Genomic DNA, 24,233 nt, shown 5'->3' with positions numbered 1-24,233 from the left:
TGCTAACTCTTTCCTGTTTCTTTATCTTAAAAGCTAAGGACAGCCTGTAAAGGACTTTTTTTTTTTTTTTTCCCCAAACACAAATCACACACTGCAACATCCTATTTGGTTTAATTTCCCCTTGAAAGGAATGTAGTAAAAAGACAGGCTGACAATGGTTATTCACTTGTTTTGACTTTTCCCATTGAACACAAACATTTTGGCCTTATGAAGCCTTACATACGACTGTACCTGCCAATATTAATTTCCTGAAAACAGCTTAACCAAAGCATTAATGAATCCCATAATGTTTGTATATGTTTTGCGAAATACGTATTTATCGTGATCAGAAAAAGTCACGGAAAATACGTTCTGACCGATTGCACAAACGCTCGGAGCGTTGGTTAATTAGTAAATGTCCCCCTAGAGTGAAAGGAGAAAAAGGAGTAAAATGGCAGTGGAGTTTGGGGTTACTTGACGTCTTCTGGTTCGTTGCATGGTGGATGTATGAACAAATAGAAATATTAACGTGGACTGGCTGTGTGCACATTAACACAGACAGGGACAGAGGCATGTCCGGAGGGAAAGTGAGAAAAAAAAGATGAGAAATAGGATGGAGTAAAATGACAAATGAGAACTTACGCTCCTGTTGGTGTGTCTCTCCATCTTGAATGGGGCGTGCATGATTCTTCTGTTCTGTTCAAATAAACATACAGAAAGTGTTCTTTGTAACTGCTTATACACAAAATAAAACAGATATACAGGAAAGAAAAAGAAACTTACCCTCCCTCTGTGTTCATGAATGTCTGGGTGGCTCCTCAGCGCTTTAAAAAAATTTGAGCTGTGGAGTTTCCACACTTAGAAAAGTTACAATTGATTGATTCTTTTCAATGTGAAATTGTATTTGTTACACAAGAGCAGGTCAAAACAGAAGCTGTGTGTGTTTTTTACCTTGAGGTGCCTGCTTGACTCGCAACTGCCCCAGAGACCAGCAGATACACATGGCATATGTCATCGAGTGTTTTCTCCCGGTAGGAACTCTCTGCTGTTTTTTGTTAGTATGTGCTAAATACTTGGCAAAAAGGTGCCTCTTGGAGTCCATGTATTGTGACAGTAAACACTTGGAATGTTGTACCTAATTGGAACACAAAAAAGCAATTGTTGAGAAATGGACAGTGAGTGCCTCCATATACAGTATATCGGACCTTCCCCAGTGAAACCTTCTATAGGTGTAGGCTTGACAATTTACCATTTGGTGGTATCGCCACAGGTCATTTGAAACAGTATGAAGCTTTTTTCCCAGTTGACGATAAGAAATGTCAGTGGAGTTGTCACGCACCAGTCTCGGTCTCACTTATTGATAATACACATCGAACCACTAGAAGCGAAACCATATAATCACAATGCTTTCCTACAGTTGTCTGTCAATGGCAACACAATTTTTTTTAAAACTACCGTTTCTTCTTCTGTCAATGCGAAAGCAGCCAGTTGTTGCGTTGCTGTCTTGGGCTGAAAGGAAATGACAACATAGCCCATGTGGTATTACCTTTTCTTGACAACTTCCTGTGATATACCTTTTTACGGAGCCTTTTTTGAAGGGCGTTGGTGGCTTTGATAAAGTTTTTGCAGGCATTGTATATAGATGGATCAGATGAGAACAAGTTTGTGTTGTCTATCTGCAAGTTTACAAATCGCCTCACATGCTTCAAGTAGTTGAACATGGTCTGGTGCGTGACAATCTCTTGCAGTTTTGTGCAACTCGTTGGTCCTTTTGGAGGTCTTTTTTTACAAATGCCAAGTTTAGCATCTTGTGGGTTCATAAAATACAGGAACCTTGCCACATCATCCACCTAAAAAGCTCACCGGGTGCCGCCGGAACCGCAACGCTTTCCAAGGCGCGGGCGCCTGTCTCCGCCACTCCCCCGGGTTCGACCGAGGGTGACTGAGGCCATCGCCGTCCCTTCCGAACGGCGCTCACCCATCTCTTAGGACCCACTGACCCATGTTCAACTGATCTCTTCTGACTCTTGATGGTTTCAGGTGCTGGTGTCTCATCTAGATCTCTCATGAGGAATTCTTCAGAAACCAAAGTATTGCACCAATCTCCACTGACTGCTTCTTTTTTGAAAGCCTAAAAATATAGATATCACAATGGTCACATTATATAAACTGACTTATTGTTCATTAGAAAAACATGAAGGGCTGAGAGAATGCTAAATACTAATGTCAGAAAATAAGTATAAAACAGGTGTACTTATTCTGGATGAATTTATGGCTATTCTGATATCCAAGTTGTGCTGCTTTTTAGACCTAAAACATTATAAATTTGATAACTAATATAACTGAGACAGAGTGAATTGTGAGAGTTGAGGATTCGGAGGGAAGTAAGTGTACTTATCTTTTCTCCAGCTGGATTCAAGCGTAAGTTAAACCTAAGGGAAAAATGTATGTTCAGAAATGTAGGCATTGATGCAGTACTAAACTTGGTTAGAACGTAAGCCTGTACCAGTATTGATCTGGTGGCTATAGTTTCTGAGAAGAACTATTAAAAAATGGAATTTGCATCCCACATCTATACTTCTGTTAAAGCCGAGCAATGTCATTCGTCACACTGTGAATAGGTTCCCCGGTTGAGGAGATGAGAAATGTCTTCGGGCTTGTCCCCCTCCTGATAAAGGATGGCTGTATTTTATAGAAAACATCAAACCACAGAAATGATACAAAAGAGTCAAGTTGAATAAAAATGCTAAGCAACAGGCTGTCCACACTTGCAAATGCTCATTTCAGACATATACCTCATCTTCTAGAAGTATAGGAGCGACTTTCTGCGTAGACGTCTTATGGTTCTTTATGCCGATGACCATAAGTGTTTTACAGTCGGTTTCCTCCTGCACCATTCTTCGACCTATCCGCAAATCAGACACAAGGATTGGTAAAATGCCAAACAGTTCAAGTTAACAGAATGTTAGAAACACAAAGCATGGCAGTGGAATAATGCAACATGGGTTCTTAGTCTTCTGCACAACTCCTGGTCGCTGGAGGTGCTTCAGGACAATCTGTGCCTCCAAGTAATAGACGATAGTAGACTTTTCTTTATCCAAAACAAATCCACTCATCTTGGCCGCCTTTATTAGCTGCTCAAAAGTTAGCCTTGCCTCCTACAAGAATCTTTTGACCTCTGCTGGGTCCTTTTTTTCCAGATGTCAGGTAGTCGTACTTGTAAATAGGGGTAGTAAAAGTTACACACCAAACCTACACACAAACAAATCCAAAATAAATGCACAGGTACTAAAGCATACTTACTTTTTCCCCACAATGTTAGCAGAAATTCCTTTGCTCAGCCTTCCCTGCAGAGTCGAGGTCATGCTGAGGTAACAATGACACTTTCCAACAAGTTCTTCATTTTGATTGGGTCCGCCAGACAATGTATTTGTTTGAGATCGCACAAACCTCTTGATGTGCTTCAGGTATGATAACATAGTTGCATGAGTGTTCCCCAATTTCTCTGGTGCAGTAAAGTCCAATGTCTTCTGTGTCTGTCAGGAAGTGTAAGGATCCCTCCAAAGCACCCTTAAATATAAAAAGCACATTTTCCACCTAAAATTAGACCTAATATAAAATCATTATGAGGAAATGAGAACAGCAAAATAACAAAGCTAAACAACAAACTCTTACATAGACAGGTGGGAATCTTACCTCTTGTGACCATCTTTTCACTTGTAATTCTTGCTGAAGTTATTTTCGGAACTGAGCAAGAATATCACATTCAAATGTGTTTTTTGTACATCCCTGCAGCCATCCTTCTCCTAAGCAGAACGAGATGTGTGTCTTGCTCCTAGTCCAAAGGAAAAAACATTTAAAAATGATTTAAAATGCTAAGTGCCAGTCCCAACGTCCATGCAAGTGCACCAAGTCCATATCCATAAGTGTATTTGTAGGGGAACTACTCATCAATCCAGGGTAGTTCTGCCCCCTCTCCGGAAAATGATTTCCTTGTGACTCCATAGTCAATTAAGATATCTGTACCCACATCAATGTCTTTGTTTGCTATAAACAAGATGTGAGGCCTGGTGTCATTTTTAAAATACTTCATCATGGGCATATGGTTCGGCCTTTTACGGGAATGGTTAATTTTCCTCCCATAAGCGGTTGCTAGTTCACTGTGGCAGGGGCAGGGAATGTTCTGGGCATCAATGCAGCATTTTATTTCCTCATTAGCTGTTCCCCTTACTTTGCGGAAATAACTGGGCCATGGTAGTCAAATATAGTCACCCTTTTGAAAAGGCTTGAGGGTCCCCACTTTTTGCACTGTCTGAGTCATCTTTAATGGTTAGTCGTGGCCACTGCTGTGATTTGATTAATCTGATTTCTTCTATCGTTGCCCTCTTCTTGGCTATTCACTAGCTTCCCCAGTGCAGCAGGATCTCCTCCACGCTTGGAACATGCTTTGACCTCCCTTGTCGCTTTGTCTGCTGCCTCCTCCCCCTGTCGTAGCAGTATTTTCCGTGTGTTTCATGAAAACTTCCGGCACAAAGAAATCGCCAGCGCTTGGTCTAACCCACGCTGTAGTGTTGACCAGCTGCTAGAAACACACTATTGTGCCAGCGCTTGCTCGGACAAGATGTTGTATAGACTTCTCTCATAATCCGGGTCACGGCATCAAATTGTTGTGTCGTGTAGATATATATGTTGGTATTACAAATATACTGGAGATTCCAATATTTACCACAGCCAGGTAAATGGAGCCAACACGGTTCTTTTCCAGAGATGAAGCGACTTTATTCAGATTGTCCAGTCCAGAGACTGCAAATAATTCATTCAAATGTGCCCAGTGTTTGTATATTTAGTGTGCCAGGGGTGCCTGTTGGTGCAATGTGGTTGGTGTGTGGGGAGGGAAGTTGTAACTTATCCCTTGGGTTCTTAAAGAAAACCATATATTTGGTATTTAAATTAATGGTACTGCTTTTTACCTTGACAAAACACTAAAATGTCTGGAGCACGTACTTTCAACAACTGTCTAATTTTATCAGGGGGAAATAATATATCTGTAAAACTATTGGGTAACCCTCGGTAATTTTAGCAATCAACTCATCATAACGTGACTGCTAACCAATGTTACCGGGCTTATGTGGCAATAGTGTATTAACTTTGTACAAACGTTTTTTTACAAAATACTTCCCTGAATTAGATGGTTAAACTAATCTGTCCGTATACCTTTATTTATAAAGAGCTACTTATGCACAATGCCATCTCAGTAGGCCGGCAAACTGGTTTGCAGTGGGTCCAACAGAGTGTTGTAATACTAGAGAATACTATACTTTCTACAACTCCGGAAGCAAGCGGTAGAAGCGAGACAGGACAGTAATTGGAGTGGGAGTACGCTTGGGCTGAAGGGGTGCAGATGAGTCAATGGTGGAGGCTAGTATGTGGTTGTACTCTCTAACCAGGGTATCAGTCAGAAATCTCAGAGCAGAGACTAGGCTATAGCAGAGACTTAGGGGCTGATTTACTAACCCACGAATCCGACCCGAATTGGAAAAGTTCCGACTTGAAAACGAACATTTTGCGACTTTTTCGTATGTTTTGCGATTCTGTACGAATTTTTCGTTACCAATACGATTTTTGCGTAAAAACGCGAGTTTTTCGTATCCATTACGAAAGTTGCGTAAAGTTGCGCATTTTTCGTAGCGTTAAAACTTACGCGAAAAGTTGCGCATTTTTCGTAGCGTTAAAACTTACGCGAAAAGTTGCGCATTTTTCGTAGCGTTAAAACTTAACGCTACGAAAAATGCTCAACTTTTCGCGTAAGTTTTAACGCTACGCAAAATGCGCAACTTTTTACGCAACTTTCGTAATGGATAGGAAAACTCGCGTTTTTACGCAAAAATCGTATTGGATCCGAAAAATTTGTAAAGAATCCGAAAAAATCGCAAAGTACCGATCATTACGAAAAAAACGCAATCGGACTCCATTCGACCCGTTCGTGGGTAAGTAAATCAGCCCCATAGAGTGATCTAAGGCTGGGAGGTTTGTCACGTGTATTCCAAATTAGTATAGTGGTGTAAGGAGCATGTTGGGAAAGGAGCGTGTGAGACAGAGGGATTATTAATGTGTCCCCAAAGGATGATTGTAGGGCTGTCAGTACAGATGAGCCAGGTTTCAAAGTCAGAAAGGGAGCAGAGAAGGCGGCTGACTGAGGCCTGTAAATGACAGCCCCCCATATAGTATTGGCTCTCCTTGTTAAACTCCTTCAGATCTGGAATACATCACCCTTACAGATGCTCACCCCCCACCCCCAGCAAATGCTCTCCCTAAAAATCTCAAGGGTTTGTGTTTCATCTCGGCCAATAATTTTCAACTTAAAACCAAATTTCACCCCCCCAGTCCAGTCCAGTGGCCAAATGTCCTGACGAGGAACCTGACAAAAAAGGGAGAGGAAAATCTGGGCAGCGCTAATATACATGAAAGGGTGTTGCAACCTCGTGTCCATGAGTGAAACCAAATGCTTCACTATTGTGTCCTCCTCTCAAGCGTCTCTTATCCTACACAAACTAGTGTTTTCTGCAAGGGACGGGTCTCTGCCAGAGCTTTATTTTTACCCGTCTTGACATCCACAACCTTTTTTTGATTATTCAAATTTTGGGAATAGTTCAGCACCAAATTCTTCAAACGTCTTTAACCATTAATGCAGTCTTTCCCGTCTAACTTATAGCCATGTTTTTGGCCCTGCAGATACGAACTCTGTAATGTGAGGCTGTAGCTCACTGGTCCGCTTCCCTAACTATTTACCCAGAGGTGGGTTCCAATCACCAGGTTGCCTACAAAAATAACAATCCGTATCGTGATAAAGGCATTGGTCGTTGAATGTATGCAAAATATTGTGACTGTAGTCTGGCATACACTGTACTGAAACAGGTGACTAAATATATTGGTGTTGGGTGAGAGTGACGTTCCTTGGCATACTTCCAGTTAAGCATTACTGTCTCATCTAGGAAATCTCTGAGACCTCCATATTGGGGTAAAGTGCATCAGGGTCAGTCTCAATACTTATAGATGGCAAACTAGACCTTTAATCAAATTTTCCCCACAAAGAATTCAGAAATAGCTTTGCTATCTGTCTCTTTGCCCTGTGTTCTTTATGCAACAATACCCCTTCTTATTCAAAGTAATCATCAGTATACACTTGATTTCTCAGCAGTACCTTCTGGGGTATTATGAGGCTTCCTGCTTGTCACGAAGATGTATTTTTTTTTTTGTATTTTATTAGTAATATAATCAAAGTTCCAGATTTCAAAGATCCTACCCAATTTTTAACCCATATCCCAGTGCCTTTTGAATTTCAATTATGCAACATGTCCCTAGTAATGCGCTGTATGTGAGTATGGTGGCGTTTGGCATGTACTTTAGTTAGCCATTCATTTTAACAGGGAGCACAGGAAAAATAAGTCTTTAGGAATATAGACTTTTCCTTTAGCAATGCCAAAGTAATAATGAAAGACTTACATAGTTACATAGGGTTGAAAAAAGACCAGTGTCCATCAAGTTAAACCCATCCAAGTAAACCCAGCACACCTAACCCACACCTACCAATCTATACACTCACATACATAAATTATATATACAACCACTAATACTAACTGTAGATATTAGTATCACAATAGCCTTGGATATTCTGCTTGTTCAAGAACTCATCCAGGCCCCTCTTATAGGCATTAACAGAATCTGCCATTACCCCATCACTAGGAAGGGCATTCCCCAACCTCACTGCCCTCACCGTGAGGAACCCCCTACCCAACATCCCCCGGCAGGGCATTCCCCAACCCCCTCACTGCCCTCACCGTGAGGAACCCCCTACCCAACATCCCCGGCAGGGCATTCCCCAAACTGCCCCCCATACTCAGGGTGAGGCCTTACCAGGGACCTATAAAGGGGCAAAATTATGTTCTCATCCCTTGAGTCAATGCCCTTTTTATACAAGACAGCACTTAATTTGCTTTAGTAGCCACAGAATGACACTGCCTGGAATTAGACAACTTGTTATCTACAAAAAACCCCAGATCCTTCTCCATTAAGGATCCCCCCAACACACTACCATTCAGTAGATATTTCGCATTTATATTTCTACCAAAGCGCATAACTTTGCACTTATCAACATTGAACCTCATTTCCCAGTTATCTAATTTTGTCAAATCGCTCTGCAAAGCGGCACATCCTGCATGGAACTTATAGTTTTGCACAATTTTGTCATCAGCAAAAATAGAAACAGTACTGTCTATGCCCACCTCCAGGTCATTAATAAACAAGTTAAAAAGCAAAGGACCAAGGACTGACCCCTGCGGTACCCACTAACCACACTGGTCCAATTAGAGAATGTTCCATTTACCCCCACTCTGTGTAATCTATCCTTCAGCCAGTTCTCTATCCAATTACAAATATTATGTTCTAGGCCAATATTCCTCAATTTGATCATTAACCTTCTGTGAGGTACTGTATCAAACGCTTTAGCAAAGTCCAAGTAGATGACATCAACTGCCATTCCAGCATCGAGGTTCCTGCTCACCTCCTCATAAAAGGCGACTAAATTAGTCTGGCAAGATCTGTTACGCATAAAACCATGCTGGCACAAACTAATAGTATTGTGAACTGCAATGTATTCAAGTACCCTATCCCTTATTACCCCTTCCAAAAGTTTTCCTACTACTGATGTCAGACTAACAGGCCTATAGTTTTCAGGCTGAGAACGGGATCCCTTTTTAAATAACGGCACCACATTAGCAATTCGCCAGTCTCTTGGCACCATGCCCGACCTCAACGAATCCTGAAATTAAGTGAAGAGGTTTGGCAATCACAGCGCTCAGCTCATTTAATACCCTGGGATGAATCCCATCCGGCCCTGGACCTTTGTTTCCCTTTACATGTTCAAGTCTCTTTTGAATTCCCCTCCCGAGTGACCCATACGTCAGTAGCTAAATTACTAGCACTGGGTATATTACAAGGGAAGCCTTCATTATCTGGCTCCTCAGATGTATAGACAGATGAACTTACCCCCCCCGTGATAATAAGGTTCCCACCCCCTCTTGCTTCATATTTTTACTATTCACATAATTAAAAAATTTTGGATTCTTTTTACTCCTAGCTGCAATATCCCTTTCCATCTCTATTTTAGATTCTGATAGCTTTTTTGCTGCTTTATTTGCTTCCTTGTACCTGATTAAAGTTTCTGCTGTCCCAGCTAACTTGAATGCTTTAAAAGCACGTTTTTTATTACCAACCTCGACCCTAACTTTTATTCAGCCATAAAGGTTTTGCTTTGCGATGCCTCTCCTTGCTTACAAGGGGAATATACTGTTGTGTATACCTGCAAAGCAATGTTCCATTTTCCTTCTGTGTCTAACCCCACGAAAAGCCTTTCCCAGTTGACACATTGCAGAGATGCCCTTATACTGGCAAAGTCTGCACGGCTAAAATTGAGCGTTTTAGTTACTCCCTTATAGCGCTGTCTCTGTAGCATTATCTCAAAGGAGACCATGTTGTGATCACTGTTCCCCAAATGCCCCCCCCCCACACACAAATGTTAGAGATGAGTTCAGTATTAGATATTACCAGGTCCAAAATAGACTCATTCTGAGTAGGTTCTTGAACCACCTGAAATAAAAAGTTGCCATTTAGCATGTTTACAAACCTACTAGCTTTTTCTGACTTAGCCACCCCATTACTCCAGTCAATGTCCGGATAATTAAAGTCCCCCATAACAACAACTTGACCCAATTTTGAAGCCTCCTCCATTTGCAAAAGTAGCTGGGACTCATCCCCCTCATCTATACGGGGGGTTTATAGCATACACCAATAATCATTTTCTTTGTGACCTTCAGCCCTACTGAAATTTCTACCCAAAGATTCAACGTTTTCATTGGTAATGTCTTTATTACATGGCTTTAAATCTGACTTTACATAAAGACAAACCCCTCCACCCTTTTTAATCACTCTGTCCCTCCTAAAAAGTGTATAACCATTTAAATTCACAGCCCAGTCGCATTTTTCATCCCACCAGGTCTCAGTGATACCAATTAAATCATAATTTTCAATACATGCAATAGCCTGCAGCTCCCCTAATTTACCCGACAAGCTACGCGCATTAGCCAGCATGCAGTGGAGATTACTACTTCTTCCTCTGATGCTTACATTAGCTAAAGGACAGTTAGAGCTAAGGTGAAAATTAGTCTGTTTCCCTTGTAACAATGGAAGCTCCTTATCTGATAAACTATATGCCCCCCTCACTCCTCCCCCACAACCCTTTACTGGTCCCACTGCCCCATCTACACTAGCTCTCCCATAAGAATCTAGCTTACCAACCCCCCCTTGTCTAGTTTAAACACTCCTCCAGCCTCTTAACCATTCTCTCCCCTAGCACAGTAGACCCCCTTCCATTGAGGTGCAATCTGTCACGGCTGTATAGATTGTACCCCAAAGAAAAGTCAGCCCAGTGCTCTAGGAACCCAAACCCTTCCTTCCTACACCAAGACTTTAGCCACGCATTTAGCTCCCTAAGCTCCCGCTGTCTCCCTAAACTAGCATGTGGCACCGGCAAAATTTCCGAAAAAATGACATTGGAGGACCTTTGCTTAATTTTAGAGCCTAGATCCCTGAACTCACTCTTTAAGGTCCCCCACCTACCGTTCATTTTGTCGTTAGTACGGATATGTACCAAGACAGCCGGGTCATGCCCAGCCCCTCCCAATAATGTGTCGACCCGATCAACCACATGCCGAACCCTGGCACCAGGAAGACAGCAAACTGTCCGGTTGAAGCGATCCGCTCGACAGATTACCCTGTCCACTTTCCTAATGATCGAATCCCCTATAACCACCATCTGTTTAGGCCTAGCTCTGCTCTCCTCCCCACCACTACTAGAGAAACTGGTCTCCCGGCTGTTAGAGAGATCAGCCTCATCTAGAACCGCCAGTCCAGAGTTCACACTCCCATCTTCTTCACACAATCTGGCAAATCTGTTGGGATGCGCAAACCCTGTCACCCAGCTTTCTGCCCTATCATCCTTTCCTTGCTCCCCTCCCCCCATACTATCTGACCCCGCTAGTTCTTGTTCAGTTAGCAAGAGACTTCTTTCAAGATTGTTAATCGAACGCAGTTTTGCAACTTGTTCCTCTAGGGCTCTAACACGAGCCTCTAAAGTGGCAATTCCCTCACAACCACAACAGAGGTAAGTACCTGGGAACTGTTCCACAACCGCATACATGTGGCAGCCTGGCACTGTCAGACCTTCAGTGTTGTGCCACGCATTCTCCCAGTTACAGAAACAGTTAAACAAAAGTTGGTGAAAAAGGCTTTAAAATACAAAATTTTTTTTTTTACCTTGTTTTAACTCCTTTAGTTTGTAACTCCTGTGATTATAACTCCACTTACAGAGCCCCCACTAACTCCTGTGTTTATATCTCCACTTACAGAGCCCCCACTAACTCCTGTGTTTATAACTCCACTTACAGAGCCCCCACTTAAAGAGCAAACACTTATAGAGCACCTACCACCAGAGCAAGCTGCACTGGAGTGCCAGTGGTTCTATTTATACAGTCTGTTAAGGTGAACTAATCAAACTCCACCCACCTCAAACTGAGGGTAATTACAAAGGAATGTAACTCTGGCAAACCTGCTGTAAGCCTTATAGTTAACCAAACTTTGTAAATTGGCACCAAAAAGAGCAAATACTTTTGAAAAAATTTAAACCCAACAGTTAGAAAACAATGATTCAGAATAAAGTTAATAAAAAATACTTATCCCTTTTTTTGTTGAATTGAAAAAGCAGTTGATTCAGTCAGCCACCAGCCTGTTAGTATACTCGGTTAACATTTTACCAAAGCCCTTATGGCAATATGTACTTACTGTCATATTCTGTAGAACCCCTGGTCTCTGCAAGTACTTCAGAACCAGCAATGCCTCCAAGTACAATCTCAAATTTTATATTGTCTATATCGTGGTCTTTACCGGCATCCAGGGCTTTAGAAAATATGGCGCTTGCTGTGGACAATAGCCTGTGACATTCTTCTGCTGTTCTCATTGTATGGGTCAAGGTAGCGTTACTTATGCTTCTAAAAAGCAGAGGGCTGAAAGGAAATGACAATATAATCCATGTGGTATTACCTTTTCTTGACAACTTCCCGTGATATACCTTTTACTGGGCCTTTTTTGAAGGGCGTTGGTGGCTTTGATAAAGTTGTTGCAGGCATTGTATATGGATCAGATGAGAACAAGTTTGTGTTGTCTATCTGCAAGTTTACAAATCGCCTCACATGCTTCAAGTAGTTGAACATGGTCTGGTGCGTCACAATCTCTTGCAGTTTTGTGAAAAACTCTGTCCTTTTTTGGAGGTCTTTTACAAATGCCAAGTTTAGCATCTTGTGGGTTTCATAAAATACAGGAACCTTGCCACATCTTCCACCTAAAAAGAATTTGGTCGCGAAGGGCTCGGCACCCGTCTCTGCCACTCCCGGTTCAGGGATCTGAACCCGACTCCCTTTCGATCGGCCAAGTGCAATGGAGGCCATCGCCCATCCCTTCTGAACGGCACTTGCCCATCTCTTAGGACCGACTGACCCATGTTCAACTGCTGTTCACGTAAAACCCTTTTCCACTTCGGCCTTCAAAGCCCCTCACCCGAGGCTACAGCGGCGGCCCTCCTACTACAACGTATTTCAGCAATCTCTAAGAACTCCACTGATGGCTCTGCTTCTTTTTTTAAAGCCTAAAAATATATATGAATGGTCGCAAAAAATGGTTGACGTATTCATTAGAAAACAAGAAGGGCTGAGAGAGAATGCTAAATAGTAATGTCAGAAAATACGTATACAATAGGTGTATTCTTCTGGATGAATGTGAGACAGGTGTCTGGGAGGGAAGTAAATATACTTTTTTTCCAGCTGGATTCATGCCCATTCCACTTGGAACGTGTTTAGAAACCTGATTCATTATCACCGAGAGTTACAGGTTTCCAAAATATCCCCTATTTGTGTTGAGTTGGTCTTCCATCCAGTGCCTTGGATCTTTTTGCTCTTTCTTAGTCTGTATTCCTAGAATGGATGGGTGGAAGAGAGAAAGCAGTATTAGATATTTACTTGGTAACACATACAAACGTGCACATTCAGTGAACTTTCATCAATTTAGGAAGACTTCCCAGTAACACAATCCACTCATCTTGTTTTGTTTTCTCCAACGGTCATAAGTGGCCGTATTCATAAGAAAAGGCTAACCCTGCCTTTAGGCAAGGAGGATTAGCATTGATTTTACATATGCTTCCTCCTTTAACTCACGAGAGATTTTCTTTTTGCAATGGCTTCTGTTGACACCTATTTAATATAATAAAAAAGAAACCGGTGGTTATTCCCTGCCCTTTGTATAAATCGTAGTTTATCTATTAAGAAATTGCATATGGAAAGCCATGTAAATGCTTCATGAAATTACCCTGATGTTGAAGGCTGGGGGCCATGCATTGCCTTCATCATTTCTGCAGCTTCCACTATTTCCAATAGTCTTCTCCCGGTACGCCCTTTCGGCAGTGACATTTGAATGTGCAAGCAACCTGGCGAACATGTTCCTCTGTGCATCAGGTTCAAAGTGAGAGACTGTACGTCTCCATGGTTCGAGTCTCTTGACTTGTCACAGGGCGCAATTTAAACCTAATGGGGAAAAAATGTATGTTCAGAAATGTAAGCATTGAAGCAGTACTAAACTTGGCTAGAACGTAAGCCTGTACCAGTATTCAACTTATGGCTATAGTTTCTGAGAACTAACAAAAGATGGAATTTGCATACCACATCTATACTTGTGATGAAGCAGAGCAATGTCATTCGTCACACTGACTAGGTTCCCCGATTGATGAGATGAAAAATGTCTTTGGGCTTGTCCCCCTCCTGATAAAGGATGGCCGTATTGTTTTATAAAAAACATCAAACTACTGAAATGATACAAAAAAGTCAATTCAATGCTATGCGACAGGCTGTCAACATTTGCAAAGTTCATTTCAGACATATACCTCCATCTTCTAGAAGTATAGGAGCGACTTGCTGTGTAGACGTCTTATGGTTCTTTACTCTGATGACCATACGTGTTTTGCAGTCGGACGGTTTCCTCTTGCACCATTCTTCGACCGGTTGGTAAATAAGACCCAAGGATTGGTAAAATGCCAAACAGTTCAAGTTAACAGAATGTTAAAAGAACAGTAAAAGCATGGCAGTGGAATAATGCAACATGGGTTCTCTGTCATATTCTGCAAAAATCCCTCTTCACTGGAGGTGCTTCACGACAATCCGTGCCTCCAAGTAATAGGACAGTAGCCTTTTCTTTATCCAAAATAAATACACTCAAATCTTGGCCTTCTTTATTAGCTGCTCAAATGTTGGCCTTGCCACTACGAGAATCTTTTGACCTCTGCTGGGTCCTTTTTTTCCAGATGTCAGGTAGTCGTACCTGTAAATACGGGTAGTAAAGGTTACACACCAAACCTGCACAAACAAAAATCCAAAATAAATGCACAGGTACTATAGCATACTTTTTCCCCACAATGTTGGCAGAAATTCCTTTTCTCAGCCTTCCCTGCAGAGTCGAGGTCATGCTGAGGTAACAATGACACTTTCCAACAAGTTGTTGATGTTCTTCAGGTATGAGAACATAGTGGCATGAGTGTTCCCCAATTTCTCCTGTGCAAGTAAAGTCCAATGTCTTCTGTGTGTCAGGAAGTGTAAGGATGCTTTGGAGGGATCCACAAAATATAAAAACCACATTTCCCACCTAAAATTAGACGTAATATAAGAAATCATGAGAAAATGGGAACAGCAAAATAACAAAGCTAAACAAACGCTTACATAGACAGGTGTGAATCTTCCCTCTTGTGACCATCTTTTCACTTGTAATTCTTGCTGAAGATATTTTTGGAACCGAGCAAGAATATCACATTCGAAAGTGTTTTTTGTACATCCCTGCAGCCATCATTCTTCTCCTAAGCAGAACGTGATGTGAACGTGTCCCAACGTCCATGCAAATGCACCAAGTCCATATCCATAAGTGTATTCGTAGGGGAACTACTAATCAATCCAGGGTAGATCTGCCCCCTCTCCCGAAAATGATTTCCTTTTGACTCCTTAGTCAAGATATCTGTACCCACATCAATGTCTGTCTGCTATAAACAAATGTGAGGCCTGGTGTCATTTTCAAAATACTTCATCATGGGCATAAGGTTCGGCCTTTTACGGGAATGGTTAAGTTTCCTCCCGTAAGCAGTTGCTAGTTCACTGTGGCAGGGAACGTTCTGGGAATCAATGCAGCATTTTATTTCCTCTGTCCATGAAAAAATAGATACCCCATTTCATCCTGCTCCTATGGCCTCATTAACTGTTCCCCATCCTTTGCGGAAATAACCGGGCCATGGTAGTCACAAACATTCACCCTTTTAGTAAAGCCCTAAGGGTCACCACTTTTTGCCCTTTGTCAGCGTCATCTATAATGGTTAGTCCTGGCTGCTGTGATTTGATCAAACTCTGAATTCTTCTATCGTTGCCCTCTCCTTGGCTGTTCCCTAGCTTCCCAGTGCAGCAGGATCTCCTTCACGCTTGGAACATGCTTTGACCACCCTTGTCGCTTTGCCTGTATTTTTCGTGCGTTTCCGCAAACTTCCGGCACTTTGTGTTGGGCCTTTGTAGTCGAGGTCCACTTTAAATGCGTTTTCTACTTTTTTGTACGACATCTCCTTCCCTGACTACTTCTCTCCGAGTGTGCCAAGCACTTCTCCATTTCTGGGAAACAATCAGAACTCTTAGGCTATAGAAGAGTAACAACTTAAAAGGACGTCAACAACTGCTAAGGCAACCCCCACTGACAATGCTCAATCAGCTAAACTAACCGTGAGTTTGACAGCTGCTCCCATGTCCTCCTGAAGCTCGCTCACTCTCATTGCGGCACGCATATACTAGATGTTGCTTTCATTTGCAAGACCAAGAATTGATAACATATCGGAGGTCAGATTAACCCAAAGTGCTTTCACAGATGACTTTTTCAAAAATGTGATGCGCCTCCTTCCCAATGGCCAAACAAGCATTAAACCTACAGCAGAAACAAAATGTTAGCGTGCTTCATTTGTTTACCAATACTTTGAATGACAATTAATACAAATCAGATGATGGAGGCTTTGAGGAAAATATTCCCAGTTTAAAAATAACTTACCTTTCTTGGAATCTGTGGACATCGGTTGTCGGGTTCTGAATTTTTGATCCTTTGCTGGAGACAAAGTATCCCTTGTCTCCGCTGCTGCTCCTCTTTTATAAAAGCTGGTTTAGATAAATCTGAAAAGTCTCGAACCACACCTCCTCTACCTCGTTGAGTACTGTGGAGCGGCTCTGGTATTGTATCCTCTCAAGCCACTTTGTCTAGTGTGATCTCATGTTCATTTTTTTCTTAATAGTACTCAGTCATGTGCTGGGTAACGCTTGGTCTCTGTAGGTGCTGTAAAATTAAGGGTTCTTCCAAGTAGAAAAGCATGGACATCATATCCCTCTTGTAAGTAATTCCTGGAATTGGCCCGATCAATTATCTCGGCCAAAAGACTGTGTGCCAGGGTTAGCACTTCCTGGCACTCTTGGATTTGTGCACGTTCTGTAAAATGAGGAATACAAAAGGCAAATTTAGTACACAGATCTATAAAGAACCTGCTTGGACGTATCCTGTACTATATCACCTTTGCTGTTAATGACTCACCTTCCAACACGCTTTTCTTTAGTGTAACATCTGCAAATGAATTTCTTGCCCTTTTATGTTTTTTAAAAATTTCTGAATTGACCCACGCTAAGATGGAGCCTCTTCCAACAGCTGATCCTCTGAGGTGACATGAACAATATATTCTTTCACCCCACTCATGTAATTTCTTGACGTCGCTCTGCTGGCTGCTAAAGCTCCTATTTCCCAAGAGAGTCATGCTCCTCTCAATGTTATGTATGCAGCTAGTGGAAGGTTCGTTTGGGTTCACGAAATGCAACCATCTTGATACATTATTGACCTGAAGGAGGTAGGTTAGAGTTAACTGGTTTGCCTGTGAAATAGTCTGTTTAAAGTTAGAAATTAAATTAGAAATTAAATCAGTACCAGCAATGCAGTACCTAATGTTTGATTCCAGATTTGGCATACGTTTTTCCAGGTAGCTTCTTAATCCTTGCAGTAGTCATTAATCGGCCGAGTGTATTCTGTGAAGTCCAGCCTCCTCCATAATTTTTTTCTTTTACATCTTGCTGGCAGATGTGCTAGGAAACACGGGAAACCTTGTTAATAGGATATACAGCATGACCCTGATAAACTGTACGAAAGATGAACTGTCAGTGTCTACTTAGGCTTTTTACCTCCGCATAAGAAGCGGATGCTACATATCCATTATTTCTACACAAGTGTCCTCTTCATTCTGGTCACTGGAGGTTCTTCAAGACAATCAGTGCCTCCAAGTAAGAGAGGACAGTAGACTTCTCTTTATCCAAAAGTAATCCACTCATCTTGGCCTTTATCAGCTTCACAAAAGTTGGCCTTGCCACTATGAGAATCTTGACACTGCTGGGTCTTTTTTTTTTCCAGATGCCAGTTGTTGTTCCTTTAAATAGGGGTAGTAAAGGTTACACACCAAACCTACACACATAAACAAAGCCAAAATAAATGCACAGGTACTAAAGCCTACTTTTTCCCCACAATGTTAGCGGAAATTCCTTTGCTCAGCCTTTCCTGCAGAGTCGAGGTCATGCTGAGGTAACAATGACAATTTCCAAGTTCTTCGTTTTGATTGGATCCACCAGACAATGATCGTTTGAGATCGCACAAACCTGTTGATGTGCTTCAGGTATGAGAACATAGTGGCATGAGTGTTCCCCAATTTCTCCAGTGCAGTAAAGTCCAATGTCTTCTGCGTGTCTGTCAGGAAGTGTAAGGATGCTTTGAAGGGATCCACAAAATATAAAAACCACATTTCCCACCTAAAATTAGGCATAATGAATCATGAGGAAATGAGAACAACAAAGTAACTAAACAAATGCTTACATAGACGGGTGTGAATGTTACCTCTTGTGACCATCTTTTCACTTGTAATATATGCTGAAGTTATTTTCGGAACTGAGCTAGAATCACATTCAAAAGTGTTTTTTGTACATCCCTGCAGCCATCATTCTTCTCCTAAGCAGGACGAGATGTGAATCTGTCTTGCTCCTAGTCCAAAGGAAAAAACATTTAGAATGATCTGTAGCATAGACACATGGACACAGCATAACTATGCATGTCTCAGTCTCTTGATCTTCATAGTCATCATCATGAAAATTGTCATCAGTCTGTGTTGTTCTCCTTCTCTCACCAGGTCTATATTAATCAAAAAAAGTTCAGATTTAACATATGAACACATACTACTACATAGACATGAGTAGAGGTACATATACATATACAAATTATACTTACAGGTCCGGCTCTCTAAGAGATCCCTGTGTCTCCATCTCTTTCTTTCACACGGCCTACAATATCCATCTCTTCCGACTCAACGGGGCTAACGTAATAAAGAACAAGTTCTGAAAACAATTAACCAAAATACAAACATGCACACATTATAAAGTAGAGGGGGATATTAGATGTACATATAATTATACTTACAGGTCCAGCTGTTCAACAGGTTTTTGTTTCTTCACTTGTTGAGCATTCACTAGGCTCAGGTTCATCTGTTTAGGTGACATGACAGGGCTGTGTTAATAAATACACAAGTTCAGAAACAATGAATAACAGGCAAGTTACAATGTAGACAGGTGAATATTATAAGGACACAGGCCAAGTATACTTACAGGTCCAGATCTTTACAAGGTGCCTGTGTCCCCACTACTTCATCTGATTCCCAACTGAGGTTCACATTGATTTTTTGTCCATATTCAATGGACAGATCTTTTTTCTAAGGTTTTGCTGTAATGCAACAAAGATTGATTGGTAAAGAACAAATTGAACATACATGTCTAGACACTGCCATAGCAGGAGCAATACATACCTTGCTGACTTCTCTGGCTTCCCTCTAACATAGCAGCCATTTTTCTCCAGGAACTGGATAAATTGCTATAAGAATTCTGAAATCCTTATAGTCCAGGTCTTTACAGTCAACGACACTAAGCCCTTTCAGGATTGATCACATCTTCCCTTTTGCTTCCAGCATCAGCTGCTCAATTTCTTGTGGACCTGCATCTCTCTTACAGGCTCTCCTCAGATGAACAGGCAAAGTGTCCTGAATCTTCAGGCAAAACTTGCAGGCGAGATAGTAGCGGTTTGGTGTCTTAGAATCCATTTTCAAATGAAATCAAATGAAGCCAAAATCTAAGGAACGGTTTCTGTGATTTACAAGGAAGGCAAGCTACAGGAGCTAGTAACTTCAGTGAGTCACAAAAGGAACACAATTAGCAATTGAAGGAGACGGAACAATTGAACTGTTAATAGCTAAAATGTATTGGGTAAAACTCCAGTTCAATACTAATGAAAATGGTAATGTTTAATATTAAAAGATTGGTTCTATGCTGCATACATCAATAGCTCCAAAATTACATATATATGCAAGTGCACCAAGTCCATATCCATAAGTGTATTCTTAGGGGAACTACTCATCAATCCAGGGTAGATCTGCCCCCTCTCCGGAAAATGATTTCCTTGTGACTCCATAGTCAAATAAGATATCTGTACCCACATCAATGTCTGTCTGCTATAAACAATGTGAGGCATGGTGTCATTTTCAAAATACTTCATCATGGGCTTACGGTTTGGCCTTTTACGGGAATGGTTAATTTTCCTCCCGTAAGTGGTTGCTAGTTCACTGTGGCAGGGGCAGGGAACGTTCTGGGCATCAAAGCGTCTTTTATTTCCTCTGTCCATGGAGGGAGACCCCATTTTGTCCTGCTCCACCTACCTCAGCTGTCCCCCCTTCCTTTGCGGAAATAACGGCCATGGTGGTCAAATATAGTCACCCTTTTGAAAAGGCTTGAGGGTCACCACTTTTTGCCCTTTGTCCGCTTCATCTAGTATGGATAGTCCTAGCCACTGATCAAACTCTGAATTCTTCTATTGTTGCCCTCTCTTCTTGGCTATTCCCTAGCTTCCCAGTGCAGCAAGATCTCCTCCACGCTTGGAACATGCTTTGACCACCCTTGTTGCTTCAGGTAGTTGAGCACTGTGTTTGCAGTGGGCTTTTCGTTCTTGTAATGTGCTGAATTTTTTTTTAAAAAATTGAACCGCTGCAGAAAAAAAAAAATTAGAAAACGACACAACAAGCCTGCGTGATTCTTACCAATGACCGCATCCAAGCACCATTTTGTCTGCTGCCTTCTCCACCCGTCATAGCAGTATTTTCCGTGCATTTCCGAAAACTTCCTGCGCTCTTTTAGTGTTGGGCCTTTGGAGTCAAGGTCCACTTTAAACGCGTTTTCTACTTTTTTTTTTTTCTCCTTCCCTGACTTTTCTCTTCGAGTGTGCCAGGCACTTCTCCATTTCTGGAAAACCAAAATCAGAACCCTTAGGCTATAGAAGGATAACAACTTAAAAGGACATCAACAACTGCTAAGGCAACACCCACTGACAATGCTCAATCAGCTAAACTAACCTTGAGTTTGCCAACTGCTCCCATGTCCTCTGAAGCTCGCCCACTCATTGCGGCACGCATATACTGAGATGTTGCCTTTGGGTTGATATTTTTATCAATTCTTGGTCTTCCAAAGTGCTTTCACAGATGACTTTCAAAAATGTGAAGCTCCTCATTCCCAGTGGCCAAACGAGCATTAAACCTATAGCAGAAACAAAATATTAGCGTGCTTCGTTTACCAATACTTTGACCATTAATACAAATCAGATGATTGGGGCTTTGAGGAAAATATTCCCAGTATACAAATAACTTTACCTTTCTTGGAATCTGTGGACATCAGTTGTCGGGTTCTGAATTTTTGATCTTTTGCTGGAGACAAAGTAACCCTTGTCCTCCGCTGCTGCTCCTCTTTATAAAAGGTGGTTAGACACTTATTTCAGATTTATCTCAGCAGATCATCTCTACCTCGTTGAAGACCACAATGTGGTGTGTTGCAGCCTTTACTTTTATGACAGCTGCTCTTACGTGGTCTGTGGAGCGGCTTAAATGTGCTTAAACCAATCAGTCGAACTTTGACTAGTGTGATATCCTTTTTTTTTTTTTCAGAAAACAGTACTGTCATGTGCTGGATAACACTTGGTCTCTATAGGTGCTTCCAAGTAGAAAAGCATGGACGTCATATCCCTCTCTTGTAATTCATTCCTGGAATTGGTCCGATCAATTATCTCGGACAAAAGACCGTTTGCCAGGGTTAGCACTTCTGGCACTCTCTTGGATTTGTACACAAAAAGGCAAATTTAGTACACAGATCTATAAACAACCTGCTTGGACGTATCCTGTACAATATTGCCTGCCGTTAATGACTCGCCTTCCAACACTTCTTTACTGGCACCTCTGCAAATGGATTTCTGGATCTCTGTTATGCTTTTTAAAAATTTTTGGAATCCTCTTCCAACAGCCGATCCTCTGAGGTGACATAAGTAATACATTGTTTTCACCCCACTCATGTAATTTCTTGACGTCGCTCTGCTGGCTGCTGAAGCTCCTTTTACCCAAAAGAACGTCACGCTTCTCAATGTTATGTATGCAGCTAGTGGAAGGTTCATTTGGGTTCACGAAATGTAACCATCTTGATTATCGATCTGAAGGTAGAAGGTTAGAATTAACTGGTTTGCCTGTGAAATAGTCTGTTTAAAGTTATAAATGAAATCAGTACCAACATTGCAGTACCTCATGTTTGATTCCTTATTTGGCATACGTTTTTTCCAGGAAGCTTATGAATCCCTGCAGCAGTCGTGAATCAGCCGAGTGTATTCTGTGAAGTCCAGCCTCCTCCATAATCTTATTTTGTTGACATCTTGCTGGCAGATGGGCTAGGAGACCAAGGAAACCTCGTGAATAGGATATTAAGCATGACCCTGATGAACTGTACGAAATACTTGGTCTGGGACCACCTTAGCTGATAAAGATATACAAGAATGCCAATGTAGTAGCCATCGTTCTATAGTTCCAAGGATTACTAGTTCAGTAAATAGAATTCTTCAAAATCTAACCCACTGGGCTTCCCAGAAGCATCTAGAAGAACAAACATCCCATCAAACCGTTCCATTCAGTTGGCTCCATACATGCAGCTCAGAGCTGCCTTCCCCAGCATCTCCACCTAAAATTGCAAATCTGTTGGTTTGTACAAACTGTGGAACAGCCCACCTACCCTTCCATCCCCTACTGCCCCCTCTTAACTGCCACAAACCTGTCTCCCTCATTAACCTCCCCTGTCCCTTCTCCCCCCCACTACCCCGGCCCCTGCCAGTGGTTGCTCAGTGAGCCTCCTGTTCTCCCCCATGTTTACAGCCCCCTCAGTGCTGCCAGTTCCCCCCTTAGATTCTGCACCTCAGATTCCAAGAGGAAAACCCACCTGTATCTCAAGTAAATGCTGCAGGAACTGCTGCCCCAGGATCCCATACATACAAGATACACACTGAGTAACACCAGCAATCATACTGGGACCCATATTGCCACTGGTACTTCGTCTCCCAAGTGCAATCCCTCGTATAGTGCCTTTTTAGATTTAAATGCCTTTTTGATTAACGCCTGCCAAACACTTATTTCACATGCAACACCCACTTAGCAGCTCCCACACTCGCTGTGCAGTCAGTAACTTATTGAGGTTCAAACAAGAGCCCAAAGCCTGGTGAGAACTTACCCTTTTATCTCCTCCCCCTAAATTAGTAGGCTGGGGGGAAATGCTGTTTATCAACTGTGTAAATAAAAAAAAAAAAAAAACAGCCCCCCTGTTTAATTACAAAAGATCTTTTTGTATAATCTCCAAACAAAAGTGTGCTTACCCAACACTCCAAGGGAAAAAGCAGTTACTCAGCCAGGTAACACTTGGAAAACACACAGCAGTCAGTTAATTGCACTCCCAGCATGCACAGCAAGCACCAACACCTTTTGGTTTTTAACGCCTGCTAAATGCTTAATTCACATGCAACACACACTGTGCAGTCAGTAACTTATTGAGGCTCAAAACCAATATACATAACCATTATGGTTCTCATATACATACAAACAATTCCCCAAAATGATTGTTACATTTGAATATTGGTAAAAGGCAATAGGGGAAGGGCCCTGCTCAAAAGAGCTTACATTCTAGGAGGGAGAGGGAGTAACCAGTTCCTATTGAAGCGGTTAGTGCGGTAAAGTAAGGGGGGTTTATTGGGCAATAGTTGCTGAGGGCTTAGGTTATAAGCTTGAATGAAAGTGAGTTAAATAATCATCTAAAAGTCTAAAGACTGAGTGTCTAATGGGGTGGGGTAGAGCTTTCCAGAGGATGGGTGCAGCATGTGAGGAAGAGTCAGGAAGAGAAGTCGTTCTGAAGGTTGTCTGGTGTTGGTTTTATATAGAGTGGTGTGGTACAACAACCTTAAATTGAGTCCTGTGTATGGCATGTAATCATTGAGGGAATTGGCAGAGAGGGGGCGGCACTTGTGGAGCAGGAGGAGATGTGTATGAGTCTGGCAGCAATGTTCGTGATGGATTGGAATGGGACCAGTTTAGACGGGAAGCCAAAAGAGCAGTGAGTTGCAGTAGTCTAACTAGATGTGACAAGGGTATGGATGAGAACTTTGCCAGTCCCCATCCAAGTGTGAGTATGGAAGGGTCTAATGGAAGAGATGTTTTTTTAGGAGAAACTGACAGGATTTAGTGAGTGTTTGAGATGTCAGGCAGGGAAACCAGTGTTGGAAGGTGGGAAAGGACCAGTTCAGTTTTGTCCATGTCGATTTTTAGAAAATGAGGACATGAATGCTGAAATTGCTTTGAGACAGACAGTGATGAGCTAAGAGTGAGGGCAGGTCTGGAGAAGTGGTAGATTTGAGTATCATCCTGCATATCAATGATACTGAAAGCCAAATGAGTTGTGGGAGTTGAAGCCAGACTGAAGTGAGTCTAGTAGGGAGTTAGATGTTAGTGTGAGTTCATTTTCTATGTTCTAGTAGTTTTGAGGAAAAAGGGAGTAGATAGTGGATGATAAAAAAAAGGTCTTTTGATCTATGTATAGGCTTGACTTTGTGTTTGTTTGGGAATATCCCAGTAGAGAGCGCGAGAGGTTTAAAGAGAGGTGAGTCAGTCT

The 24,233-nt window shown here is 41.9% G+C and overlaps 1 pseudogene; it reads right to left on the bottom strand.

Moving 5' to 3' along the window:
* Positions 1-13,143: 13,143 nt before the first annotated feature.
* Positions 13,144-19,430, bottom strand: LOC116411005 (annotated as a pseudogene).
* Between the last annotated feature and the right edge of the window lie 4,803 nt (positions 19,431-24,233).

The sequence above is a fragment of the Xenopus tropicalis genome, chromosome 5 (assembly GCF_000004195.4).
Source record: "Xenopus tropicalis strain Nigerian chromosome 5, UCB_Xtro_10.0, whole genome shotgun sequence".
Lineage (NCBI taxonomy): Eukaryota > Metazoa > Chordata > Amphibia > Anura > Pipidae > Xenopus > Xenopus tropicalis.
This window is presented reverse-complemented; position numbering and strand designations above follow the sequence as displayed.